At 32.5% G+C, this 12,158-nt stretch overlaps 1 non-coding gene across 1 annotated transcript; it reads right to left on the reverse strand.

The window, feature by feature from the left end:
* Positions 1–7,189: 7,189 nt before the first annotated feature.
* LOC133793181 (small nucleolar RNA R71) lies at positions 7,190–7,296 on the reverse strand. Its single transcript, XR_009874638.1, has one exon. It is a non-coding gene; the product is annotated as a small nucleolar RNA R71 (small nucleolar RNA).
* Between the last annotated feature and the right edge of the window lie 4,862 nt (positions 7,297–12,158).

The following is a 12,158-nucleotide window of genomic DNA, read 5'->3' on the forward strand; positions in this document are numbered from 1 at the left end:
TCTTTCGAATTTTGAATCAAAACCATTAAATCAAGTAAATAGTGATCAAGTATTTACTAGCATTAAACAAACATCATATAGATTAGAATAGCGAAGAAGTGTCAATAGAATATCATAATAAAAATAAATAGAAATCCCAGTGACTACATTAATCCCTAGATAAAAGAAATTAGTTCATATATAACATGATGAAAATAAACTTCAAATAATTATTCATAGAAAATAACCTAAAGAATTCAGATGAAAAAGAAATCTAATTATAACAGCCTTTTCTAAATCTAGGGTTTTTCAAACTAAAACTGCTTATCAAAAATCGCAGAACAATGTTCCTTAAATAGTTTTCCAAGGTTTCCAAGTGAAAATACCGTTTTGCCCTTCAAAAAGTGGCTAAAAATATGAAAAACGCGTTGATAGCGCTGTAATCAGTGCCAAAATACCCTAAAAATTGTTTCACTAGCACTGTAGCGCCCTTGATGTAGCGTTGTAGCGCTGATCTTCTGGTCTTGATAGCGTTGTAGCGCTTGCTTTGTAGCGCTGGGGCACTATTGACAGATTAAATCAGAGTTTAACACATCCTTCCTAGTGTTGTAGCGCCTCTTTGATAATGATGTAGTGCTATTGACAGTATTACACCTCTGACATATTGCTCCTGAAAACACGATTTTCTCCAAATTAACTCCATTTTCTTCCACTTTCACTTCATTCCACTCTTTTCACAAACTTAGCGTGGAAAATCTAAAACATGAACAAATGAGAATAATTCCGCAATAAAATAGCCCTAAAGTCATGAAAACCTACCTAAAAACTAGATCATAAACGATCCTAAAACTCGTTTATCAGGCATAGGAAAATGCGACAGTTAGCCGATTGTCGTTTTGCTCAATAGCGATAGTTAAAATCTGTTGAGAAAGCCCAATTTTGTAGTAGTGTGAAAATTGTCTCAGATCTAATATTCAAAGATCTCATGTGTTGAGAATATCTTGTGAATAAGAAACATTTTCCTACCATTACTCTAGGTGCCCATGCATGTCTTAAGGTGTATAGATACATCTTGGAAGATCTTGGTCTGAATATTTTAAAGAACTGCTTTGGATTGGATGTTCGTTGTAGATACAAAAAGATAGCGAGGATTCTTGATAGTTCTTCAACTGGTAAATCCACATCTTTTTATTTCTCTATGATTAATGTTTTGCATGTTAATGGTTCCAATTATTTAAATTTTGTTTAAATATTTTTTTTGAAATCTCTGGGCCCAACACCTCGTGCTTTTCGCTGCGTACATGGTAAACTAGTTGCCTTGAATTTGTACCAGCGTGATCATTAATCTCTGCATACATTAATTTCTGTGTGGGTATAATATACATTGTTATATTATTGTAATATGTGATGAATGGATAGATGTTTATTTTGATGAATGTTTGTTCTTAAGAGTCGTTAATTATATGGTGTTTTGGGTTTAGGAATTGTTCTTATATTTATAGAACTACGAAATTGTAAGCCATATGGAGCATAGGATATTTTGTAATTTAATTTTATGCAATAGTATGATTAATTAAAAAAGTGTAAAGTCCTGAGCCCCGAGACCACATGGTGTCAAGAGCCTCTCGGCAACCCCAACCCCAACCCGTGTCTGTCTAGTAGCACCAGCCCCATGGCTACCCTACACCGCGCCTCTAGCGCACCTTGCACATCCCTCAGGCACCCTTAGTCGTGCCCATGCGTACCTTGCACATCCCTAAGACACGCCCAGTCGTTCCCCTGGCACACCTCGCGCGACCCATCACATACACGCTCATGCGTGCATCTGATGCTAGTCGCTCCAGCTACCTTGCTTGCCCAGCCTCGCCTAGTTGCTTAGTGTGTTGGTGGTTTGGTGCCTCTTTGAGCTGCCTCACCAACCCAAGCCCCAAATTGCAAACCCTAACTCACTTGGCTCCTTACCCGAGCCCTAGAGTGATTATTGGTTTCCTTGAATTTGTGGGCTTTGCCCAAATGTTTAATTGGAATTTTAAAATTCTAATTAAATTTTGAATTAAGTGGCCCAAAGTCAAAATGGACGTAAATTACCTATTGGGCTTTTATTAGCCAAGTTCAATATTTTTAAAAGATTGTTTAAAATTATTGAAGTCATTTATAATTCAAATTCGGGCTAGATGGCATAAAAATAATAGAAGGCCCAAAAGATAGAGAAGTATATTCTACATGAAGTCTTGGTTTTATTTTTATTTATTTTGTAAATTATTGCAAGTGGTGTAATTTTTCTAGAAATACCCAAACCACCTGGCTTGCATTTATTTACTTATTTTTATTTATTTATCTAAATGTTTGAATGTATTAAAAGTGTTTAACAACATTGTCATGCATTATAACAATATTACCCACGCTATATATCGAATTCAAGCATAAATCTCATATCGAGTAGAAACATGTTTAAATGAGGAACGCCATCTTTGATTATATCCATTAAATAAATCATATAATTAATCTAGAACAGAGCGGTAAATTAATTTTAAGTGTTAATTGTTGGGAAAACTTATACAGGATCTTGTTTATTTTCATGTAAATTTTATATTAAACAAATTAATATAAGACAACCTAGAAAATGTTTTTATAATTAAATTTAAACAGAGATAATGATAAGAACTCTTACATTATACGCAGCAGAATGTATTAGTCTTTCCTTCAGTTTCTTGTCCAGCTACTTTAAATTCTTCTGGCTAATCCATATAAATGACTTCGTCAAGTTTCCCATTAAGAAAAGATGTCATTACCTCCATTTGCCAGATCTCATAGTCGAGAGCGGCTGCTATGGATAAGAGGAAGCGAATGGATTTAAGCATGGCTACCAGACTAAAAGTTTCCTCATAGTCCACGCCTTCTCTTTGGGTATAACCCTTTGCCACTAATCGAGCTTTACATGTTTCGATATTTCCATCAACACCTCGTTTCTTGTAGATCCACTTTCATTAAATGGCGTTAAAGTCACTAGGTACTTCCACAAGATCCCAGATGGAATTTGAGTACATGGACTCCATTTCCTGTTTCATAGCTTCGAGCCATAGTTCCTTTTCAAGGTTAGCCACTGCCTGTTTGAAAGACAACAGATCATCATCACTAGTGTCACCAAAAACTATATTGGTTTCACCACCCAAACCATAGCGAACTAGGTTCCTAGAAACCCTCCCACTACTAAGAGGCTCCGTGACTATTTGCTCAGGAACTGTGGTACAATCTTCATTTAAATCGGCTTGTGTCGGTTGAACATGAAGAGTGGGAATTTCACCATCAACTCGCATTGATGACGATGGAACATTGGTTGGAGTCAATTCTTCAACCATCTCCTCTAAAACTACTTTACTGCGCGGTTTTGAAGTTTTGGACATAGTCATTTTCTAGAAAAGTAGCATTCATAGAAGTAAACACTTTCTTTTCTGAATGACTATAGAAAATTCCACCCCGAGTACCTTTAGGATAGCCAACTAACATGGAAACTTCAGCTCGCGGTTCTAGCTTTCCCTCCTTTTTCCTCAGGATGTGGGCGGGACTCCCCCAGATTCTATAATGGCGTAAACTAGGTTCACGACCATTCCAACGTTCAAAATGTGTTTTGGGGATTGATTTGGAAGGCACGAGAATGAAGTTAGTAGAGTTGAGTAGCTAAGCATGCATTTAACTATTTCCAATAAAGTTCTGTTACGGCATTCCGCTACACCATTTTGTTGCGGAGTACCCGGGGCAGTAAGTTGTGATAAAATCCCAAAAACTGTTAAATGATCTTGGAATTGCATATCCAAAAATTATAAGATTAGAATTTTAAAACCAATGTCCTATAATTTTCTATTAATTCTAAAGTGTCACATTGAAACAAATTAATTTAAATTATAATTTAGTTGTTGCTAATCAATATTTAGGTTTAACTATTATAATGAACCTATACAATTAAGTCCAACTCAGGCAAATGGGCCTTAACAATTGGGTTTGCATGGAGGAGGGCTGGGTCCAGTATGTCGTTCCCACTACTAAAGCCCCCATACTTCCATACAAGGTCCAAAATACAGGAATTTAAACTTTCCTTTTATTAATTTTTATAATTGATTAGGCCCACTATAGTCATGCAAAGCAAATGGACATTCACAAGTGGAACCACCCACAAGAGAGGAATTTAAATTTCACATTTTCTAATGGGCCCAAATAAAACCTATAATTTTATGAATATTTTATTTGGCAAAATCCATATATCTAGCAAACATATGGACCACTATATGCATCTAAGCCCAATTGCAAAAATACCACATATAGTGCAAACAGACATGTTATAATTGGATGAACCTAATTATGTTACTATATGAGCAAGTCTATGAATTTATGCAACAATACCACAATTTATTTTATTTTCAAAAATACCACAATTAATTTTCTAGAATTTATCGAAAAATTCGAATTAATTAAATTTTTTTACAAAAAATAAGTCAATTTAAATAAAATTTATCAACAATTAACAATAGCAAATTTAAATAAAATTTATTAACAATCAACTTGGTTTAGGTTAATTTGAACAAAATTTTAATTTAAATAGGATTTATCAACAATTAACCAAAGTTAATTTAAATCGCATTTATAAAAAAAATATTTTATTAATTGGATGAAAAAAAGGTGATATTTTTCAAATTTTAAAATTTAAAATCAATATCTTAACTGTTTTTCAAAAAAATATTGTGTTGTTAATACTATAAGCAAATATTTTAACCATTTAAAAAAATAAAATATTAATAGTTATAACAACCCTAAAATATCTCAAAACAGTTAAACAAATTTAAATATCCATAAAAATATCTAACTAACAAATTTTAAATTCCAAATAATTTAAATATTAAAAACTATAGTGATGGACCCAAAACGGGTATGTTTTAAAAATTTATACTCGCAAGCGCACGAATCGTATATGGAATATAGTGTTCGTGTAAGCACGAGATCGAACCCAAAGGAGTTGTCTAAAATCGAAAAGAAAACTATTTTAAATCAAAATTAATAAATTATAACCTAGTTCTAAAGATTGATGAGATTTTTGTATAATAAAAATAAAATAAAATATAATAATAAAGAAATTAAAGACAATATATAACTAAATAATAATTTTAAACAAGATAGTAAAATAATATTATTAAGGATTAGAATCCACAAAATATAATTTCATAAGATTATTAAGATCATGATGAAGCAACTTGTAACTAGGTAATATTTATGTTGTACGTTGATTTCCCTTGTAATGCAACAAAGTTTATGGATTTTTCTTCTTCATATATGTCTTTCATCTTTAATATCTCATATTTTGGATTGTTAGATAATATGCACTTTGTTCTTTACTTTGCAAAACATAATATTCTTTGTGTAAAATGTGTCATTATATTATACACATTCAATGCTTAGAACAAAAATATTATGTTTTGCCTTATAAATAATGTTATTTGATTTTTTGTTGTTTCATTAGATTGATTCACATTAAATACTTTGAAATTGTACTTTTTGAAAAGTGAAGAAAAATCCTATCTTTTTAGAAGTAATTTGTGCTTAAAATTATAAATCTATTTGGAAAATGGTATTTTGATTTATTGTAACTATCACTAAAACTTGGAAATCAATATACTAATAAATATTATTAAACTTACATTTTGTGGATTCTAGTATCTTAATAATCTTTCTTTTTACCACTTATTTTAAAATCCTTATTGAGTTATTTTCATTCTCTTAAATAGCTTTATTTTAAATATTTTATTTTATATTCATGACATTAAATCTCATCAAGTTTTTGGCGTCGTTGCCAGGGAGTTGCAAGAAAATAATCGAATTTTATCTTAAGGTTAGTGAATTATTCTACTAGTTATTTTAATTTTTTGCACTTAAAAAAAAAAGAAAATTTTGGACGGTTCTACCACCCATAAAAAATCTTACTTATATATTTATATTTATTGTTTTTTTAGTTGACGGCACTTGTGCCTCCTATCTATCTTTTTAATTTTTATAGTTGATGGCACTTGTGCCTCCTAATTTTGTTATAGTTTTTATTCCTTGTATTTCTTTGTTAGTTGACGGCACTTGTGCCTCCTAACCTTTGTTGTAATTTTCTTTATTTATCTTGTTATTATTTTTATTTAATTATTGCAAGTTACTAGTTGATGGCAATTTTTCCTCCTAGCTAGTTGATGGCAATTTTGCCTCCTAGTCATTTATCTTATGTTTTAGTTGATGGCACTTGTGTCTCCTAATTTTTACCTTATTTTTGTTATGGTTGATGGCATGCTATGCCTCCCTACTCTTGCCTAATTTTTCGATAGTCTTATTTTATTTTACTTTATTTTTCTTTGTCTTTTATCATATTTTAGTGTAATTGTGAAAAAAATACTTGAAAAAAAAAGTGAAACCTAAATCTTGTCCTGTCACCATATGCAATTTTTGCTTAAACGAAATTTGAACAAAATTCCCAATCCGCCTCTACTAATTAACCTCGGGGAGTTGTTAGTAGTGCGCGAGTAAGTGGAATCATATAGGCCTGGGGACAAGTAAACCATAAGAATTATATTATTGTGAAATCTCTAAAATTCCTAAGTATGCTCTGTGGTTGCGGTTTTAACTAATCTTCCACATCAGAAAATTGCTTGTTTGAGATTATCCTTGTTGCCTTGTTTATGAAAATTATATGCATAATTGGGAACATAACTCTAAAAATCAATTAGTAAAAAGATGTTTATCTTTGTTTGAAATTGAAAGTGTTAGTAAAAATTTGAGCACCATGGAACCAATTGCTAATCCTGTTGATGAAATTGTTGTGCCTGAAAAAACTTTGTCTGAATATTTTGGACCCATTTCATCTAATGCTCCTTCATGTGTTTTTCTTCCAACCACTTCTGCTACCCATTTCGAGCTTAAACCATCAATCATTCAATTGTTGCCATATTTTTATGGGTTAGATAGAGAGGATCCTTGCATGCATGTCAAAGATTTCTTAGAAATTTGCTCAACATTTAAATTTAAAAAAATTTCTGATGAGTCAGTCAAACTAAGATTGTTCCCTTTTTAATTAAAAGACAAATCAAAAGCTTGGTTAAATTCCCTTCCCACGGGGTCTATAACTACGTGGGATCAACTTTATAATAAATTCTTGCTGAAATTTTTTCTTATGTCTAAAACTGATAATCTAAAGAGAGAAATCTCCGAGTTTTTTCAAAAAGATAATGAAGAGTTTTATGAATGTTGGGAAAGATTTAAAGATTTATTATTAAAATGTCTTCATCATGGTTTTGAAAAATGGAGACTTGTAAAATATTTTTATGATGGTTTGACTCCCTCTAATCGTCAAATGATTCAATCTATGCATACCGGAAATTTTTTAAAAATTCAAGGACAAGAGGCTTGGGACACCCTTGAAGATTTGTCTGTCAATTCACAACAATGGAATTATTTTGATCCTAGGTCTAGGTCAACTAATTCACCAAAAAGAGGAGGAAGGTATGAAGTAAAAGATGAATTAGACTTAAGAACATCCTTAGACAAATTAGCGAGAGAAGTAGAAGCTTTAGCCATAAGACAAACTATAAATTCTCCAATACAACCAAGAAAAGATGTTTGTTCTATATGTTCTAGTCATTGCCATAATGCCCAATCATGTCCTTCCTACCAAGAAGCATTTTCTGAGGAGGCCAATGCTCTTCATTCTTATGGGAAACCAAATGATAGTCCATTTTCATCCACCTACAATCCAAATTGGAGAAACCATCCGAACTTTTCATGGAGACAAAACCAACCTCAAATAAATCAAGGGCACCAATACAACACGCAAAACCAAACTCATGCCCCACAAAATCAACCATATCCTCAAAGGAAACCTTCCTTAGAAGATACTTTACAACAATTTATGCAATCCACTCAACAAATCTTACAAAATCAGTCTTAATCAATTACCAAACTCGAGACACAAGTAGGACAACTCGCCACTGCTTTAGCTGATAGAGAAAAAGGAACATTCCCTAGTCAACCTATCCCTAATCCAAAAGGTCAATATGAGATAGGAAAGTCTAGTCATAATGGAGAAGTCAAATCAATTTCAACTCTTAGGTCCGGAAAGAACATTGTCAAACCCGATTACATACCCGAGGTCGAAAAAGAAAAAGAAAAGAGTCAGCCTTCTAGTTCTAATGACTCTTCAAACAAGGAAACTTCAATCCATCCTTTCATTCCAAAAGCTTCATTCCCACAAAGATTATTTCCTATTAAAAAAGGTAGCCAATATAATGACATCTTAGAAGTTTTTAAACAAGTTAGTATCAATATCCCTTTCTTAGATGCCATTAAACAAATTCCTGCCTACTCGAAATTTTTAAAGGATCTTTGTACTGTTAAAAGAAACACTAATGTTCATAAAAAGGCATTTTTAACTTAACAAGCTAGTTCCATTATTCAATATAAGAGTCTTGTTAAATATAAAGATCCTGGGTGTCCCACAATTTCATGCATTATTGATGATCATTTTATTAACAAGGCTTTACTTGATTTGGGTGCTAGTGTGAATTTATTGCCTTATTCTGTTTATAAGCAACTTGGTCTTGGTGAACTAAAACCTACCTCTATAACTCTTCCATTAGCTGATCGTTCTGTGAAAATTCCCAGAGGCATTATAGAGGATGTTTTGATAAAAGTTGATAAATTTTACTTTCCTGTTGACTTCATTGTTCTTGATACTCAACCTGTGGAAAATATGCATGCTCAAGTTCCTATCATTTTAGGTAGACCATTCTTAGCTACATCCAATGTAATCATAAATTGTTGTAATGGTGTTTTGAAATTATCTTTTGGAAATATGACTGTTGAATTGAATGCATTTAATGTTGCTAAATCTATTGAGTGTGAGGAAGTGCATGAAGTTAACATGATAGATAATATTTGTGAAAATGATGGAAATGACTTACTTGACTTTTGTGAAAAATACTTTGGTATAAACTTGCATGTTGATGATTCTAATGATGATGTGAATTCTTTGCTAGAGTCTATACCCTTAAATGAAACCGAAGTTGAACTTTTTTCGCCCTTAGATCATGTTCAATCAATTTCTGAGTCTCCAAAGTTAGACCTTAAACCTTTGCCAGAAAATTTAAAATATGCTTTTCTAGGAGAGTCTGAAACCTTACCTGTTATCATAGCATCCGCTTTAGATAAAGAACAAGAAGATAAATTGTTAGATGTCGTTAGAAGACATAAAGAGGCCATAGGTTGGACCATTGGAGACATTAAAGGAATTAGCCCATCCATATGTATGCATAGAATCCATCTAGAAGAGAATGCTAAAATTTCTTGGGAATGTCAAAGAAGGCTAAATCCAAATATGAAAGAAGTAGTTAGAGAAGAGGTCATAAAATTGTTAGGCGTAGGTATCATTTACCCTATTTCTAATAGTCAATGAGTTAGTCCAGTTCAAGTTGTGCCTAAGAAGTCTGGGATCACAATTGTTGAAAATGAGAAAAATGAATTAATCCTTACTAGAATACAAACGGGGTGGAGAGTGTGCATAGACTATAGAAAGCTGAATAATGTTACTAGAAAAGACCATTTTCCATTACCCTTTATTGATCAAATGCTTGAATGTTTAGCTGGCCATGCATATTATTCCTTTCTTGATGGGTATTCGGGATATAACCATATCCCCATTACCCCAGAAGATCAAGAAATTACTACATTTACATGCCCTTTCGGAACTTTTGCCTATCGTCGTATGCCTTTTGGATTATGCAATGCACCTGCGACTTTTCAAAGGTGTATGATTTCAATTTTTTCTGACATGGTTGAAAGATTTCTTGAAGTATTTATTGATGATTTTTCTGTGTTTGGTTCTTCCTTTGATGAATGTCTGCACCATCTTTCACTTGTTTTAATTTGTTGCAAAGAGAAAAACCTTGTTCTTAACTGGGAAAAATGTCATTTTATGGTTAAAAAAGGAATTGTTTTAGGTCATGTAATCTCATCTGAGGGAATAGAAGTTGATAAAGCTAAAGTTGATCTTATTTCAAAACTTCCCCTACCTAAAACTGTGAAAGAAATTGGATCATTCTTTCGCCATGCCAGTTTTTATAGAAGATTTATAAAAGACTTTAGCAAAATTTCTCGACCTTTATGCCATTTACTTGAAAAAGAAAATACTTTTGTCTTTGATAATAATTGCCATGTTGCCTTTGAAAAATTGAAAAATTTGTTGACTACTGCACCCATTATTCGACCTCCTGATTGAAAAATACATTTTGAAATAATGTGTGATGCTTCTGATTATGCTATAGGTGTTGTCTTAGGACAAAGACTTGAAAAAATACCTCATGTAATTTACTATGCAAGCAAAACTTTAAATGATGCTCAATTAAATTATTCCACAACTGAAAAAGAATTTCTTGCTGTTGTTTTTGCATTGGAGAAATTTAGATCTTATTTGTTAGGGTCTAAAATTATTGTTTATTCTAATCATGCTGCATTAAAATATCTCTTATCGAAAAAAGATTCTAAGTCTCGTTTGATCTGTTGGATCCTGCTCTTACAAGAATTCGACTTAGAAATACGTGATAAAAAGGGATCTGAAAATGTTGTTGCTGATCATTTATCTAGACTAGTTGTTGAAAGTATACATGACTCCACTCCTATCACTGAAGCTTTTCCTGATGAGCAATTGATGCATGTTTCTTCATTGCCTTGGTATGCTGATATTGTTAATTATTTGGTCACTAAAGAAATACCATCTCATTGGTCTAAGCATGATAAATCTAAATTTTATTCTAAGGTGAAATTTTTTATTTGGGATGATCCTTGTTTAAATACTGCCCTGATCAAATAATTAGAAGATGCATTCCAAATTGTGACCAATCTAAAATCATATCTTTTTGTCACGATCATGCATGTGGAGGACATTTTAGTGGTAAGAAAACAGCTGCTAAAGTTTTACAATGTGGTTTTTATTGGCCTACTATCTTTCATGATACATATGTTTATTGTAAAGCTTGTGGATGTTGCCAAAAGTTAGGTAGTTTAACTAAAAGAAACATGATGCCTTTAAATCCTATTCTTATTATTGACATATTTGATGTTTGGGGCATTGATTTTATGGGAGCATTTCCTAACTCTTTTGGTAATCTTTATATACTTGTTGGAGTTGATTATGTGTCTAAATGGGTTGAGGCTATTGCATGCCACACTAATGACCACAAAGTTGTGCTTCGGTTTTTGAAAGAAAATATATTTTCCCGTTTTTGTTCACCACGTGCTATAATTAGTGATAACGGTACACACTTTTGTCATAAGCCATTTGAACATTTGATGAAACAATATGGCATTACGCATAAAGTCTCAACACCATATCACCCACAAACTAGTGGTCAAGTTGAAGTGTCTAATACGGAAGTTAAGCACATTTTAGAAAAAAATGTGAATCCAACTAGGAAAGATTGGTCCGTAAGACTCACTGATGCATTATGGGCGTATCATACCGCATACAAAACACCCATTGGCATGTCACCCTATAGTCTTGTGTATGGGAAGGTGTGCCATTTACCTGTTGAGTTAGAACATAGAGCCTTTTTGGGCAATTAAGCAGTTAAACTTTTCTTTAGACAAGGCAGGTGAGAAACGAAAGCTTCAACTAAATGAACTAGACGAAATTAGGAATGATGCATATGACTATTCAAAAAAGTATAAGGATCGCATGAAATTTTACCATTACAAAAATATTTTGAGAAAATATTTTTCTCCAGGTCAGAAAGCCTTTTTATACAACTCTCGTTTACATTTATTCCCGGGAAAGTTACGCTCTAGGTGGTCAGGTCCTTACATTGTTCGTATTGTTTTTCCACATAGAGCTATTGAAATTGAAAATCCTAAAAATGGTGATATTTTTAAAGTTAATGGACAAAAATTAAAACCATTTTTAGAACTAAAACCGATGAAGTTGATGAAATCCTCCTTGAGGATCCTATTTACCAAGTTATTTGATTGCTTGAGCTTACTCTTGGTATCTTTTGTTTATGTGTTTTGTGTGTTTATTTTGGTGTGCTTGTTTTCATGTTTACTTTTGTGTGTTATACTTGTTGTTAAAGTGTTTCCTGCTCTCTTGACGATGCACCACGATGAGGTAC

This window comes from Humulus lupulus, chromosome 7 (assembly GCF_963169125.1).
Source record: "Humulus lupulus chromosome 7, drHumLupu1.1, whole genome shotgun sequence".
Classification (NCBI taxonomy): domain Eukaryota; kingdom Viridiplantae; phylum Streptophyta; class Magnoliopsida; order Rosales; family Cannabaceae; genus Humulus; species Humulus lupulus.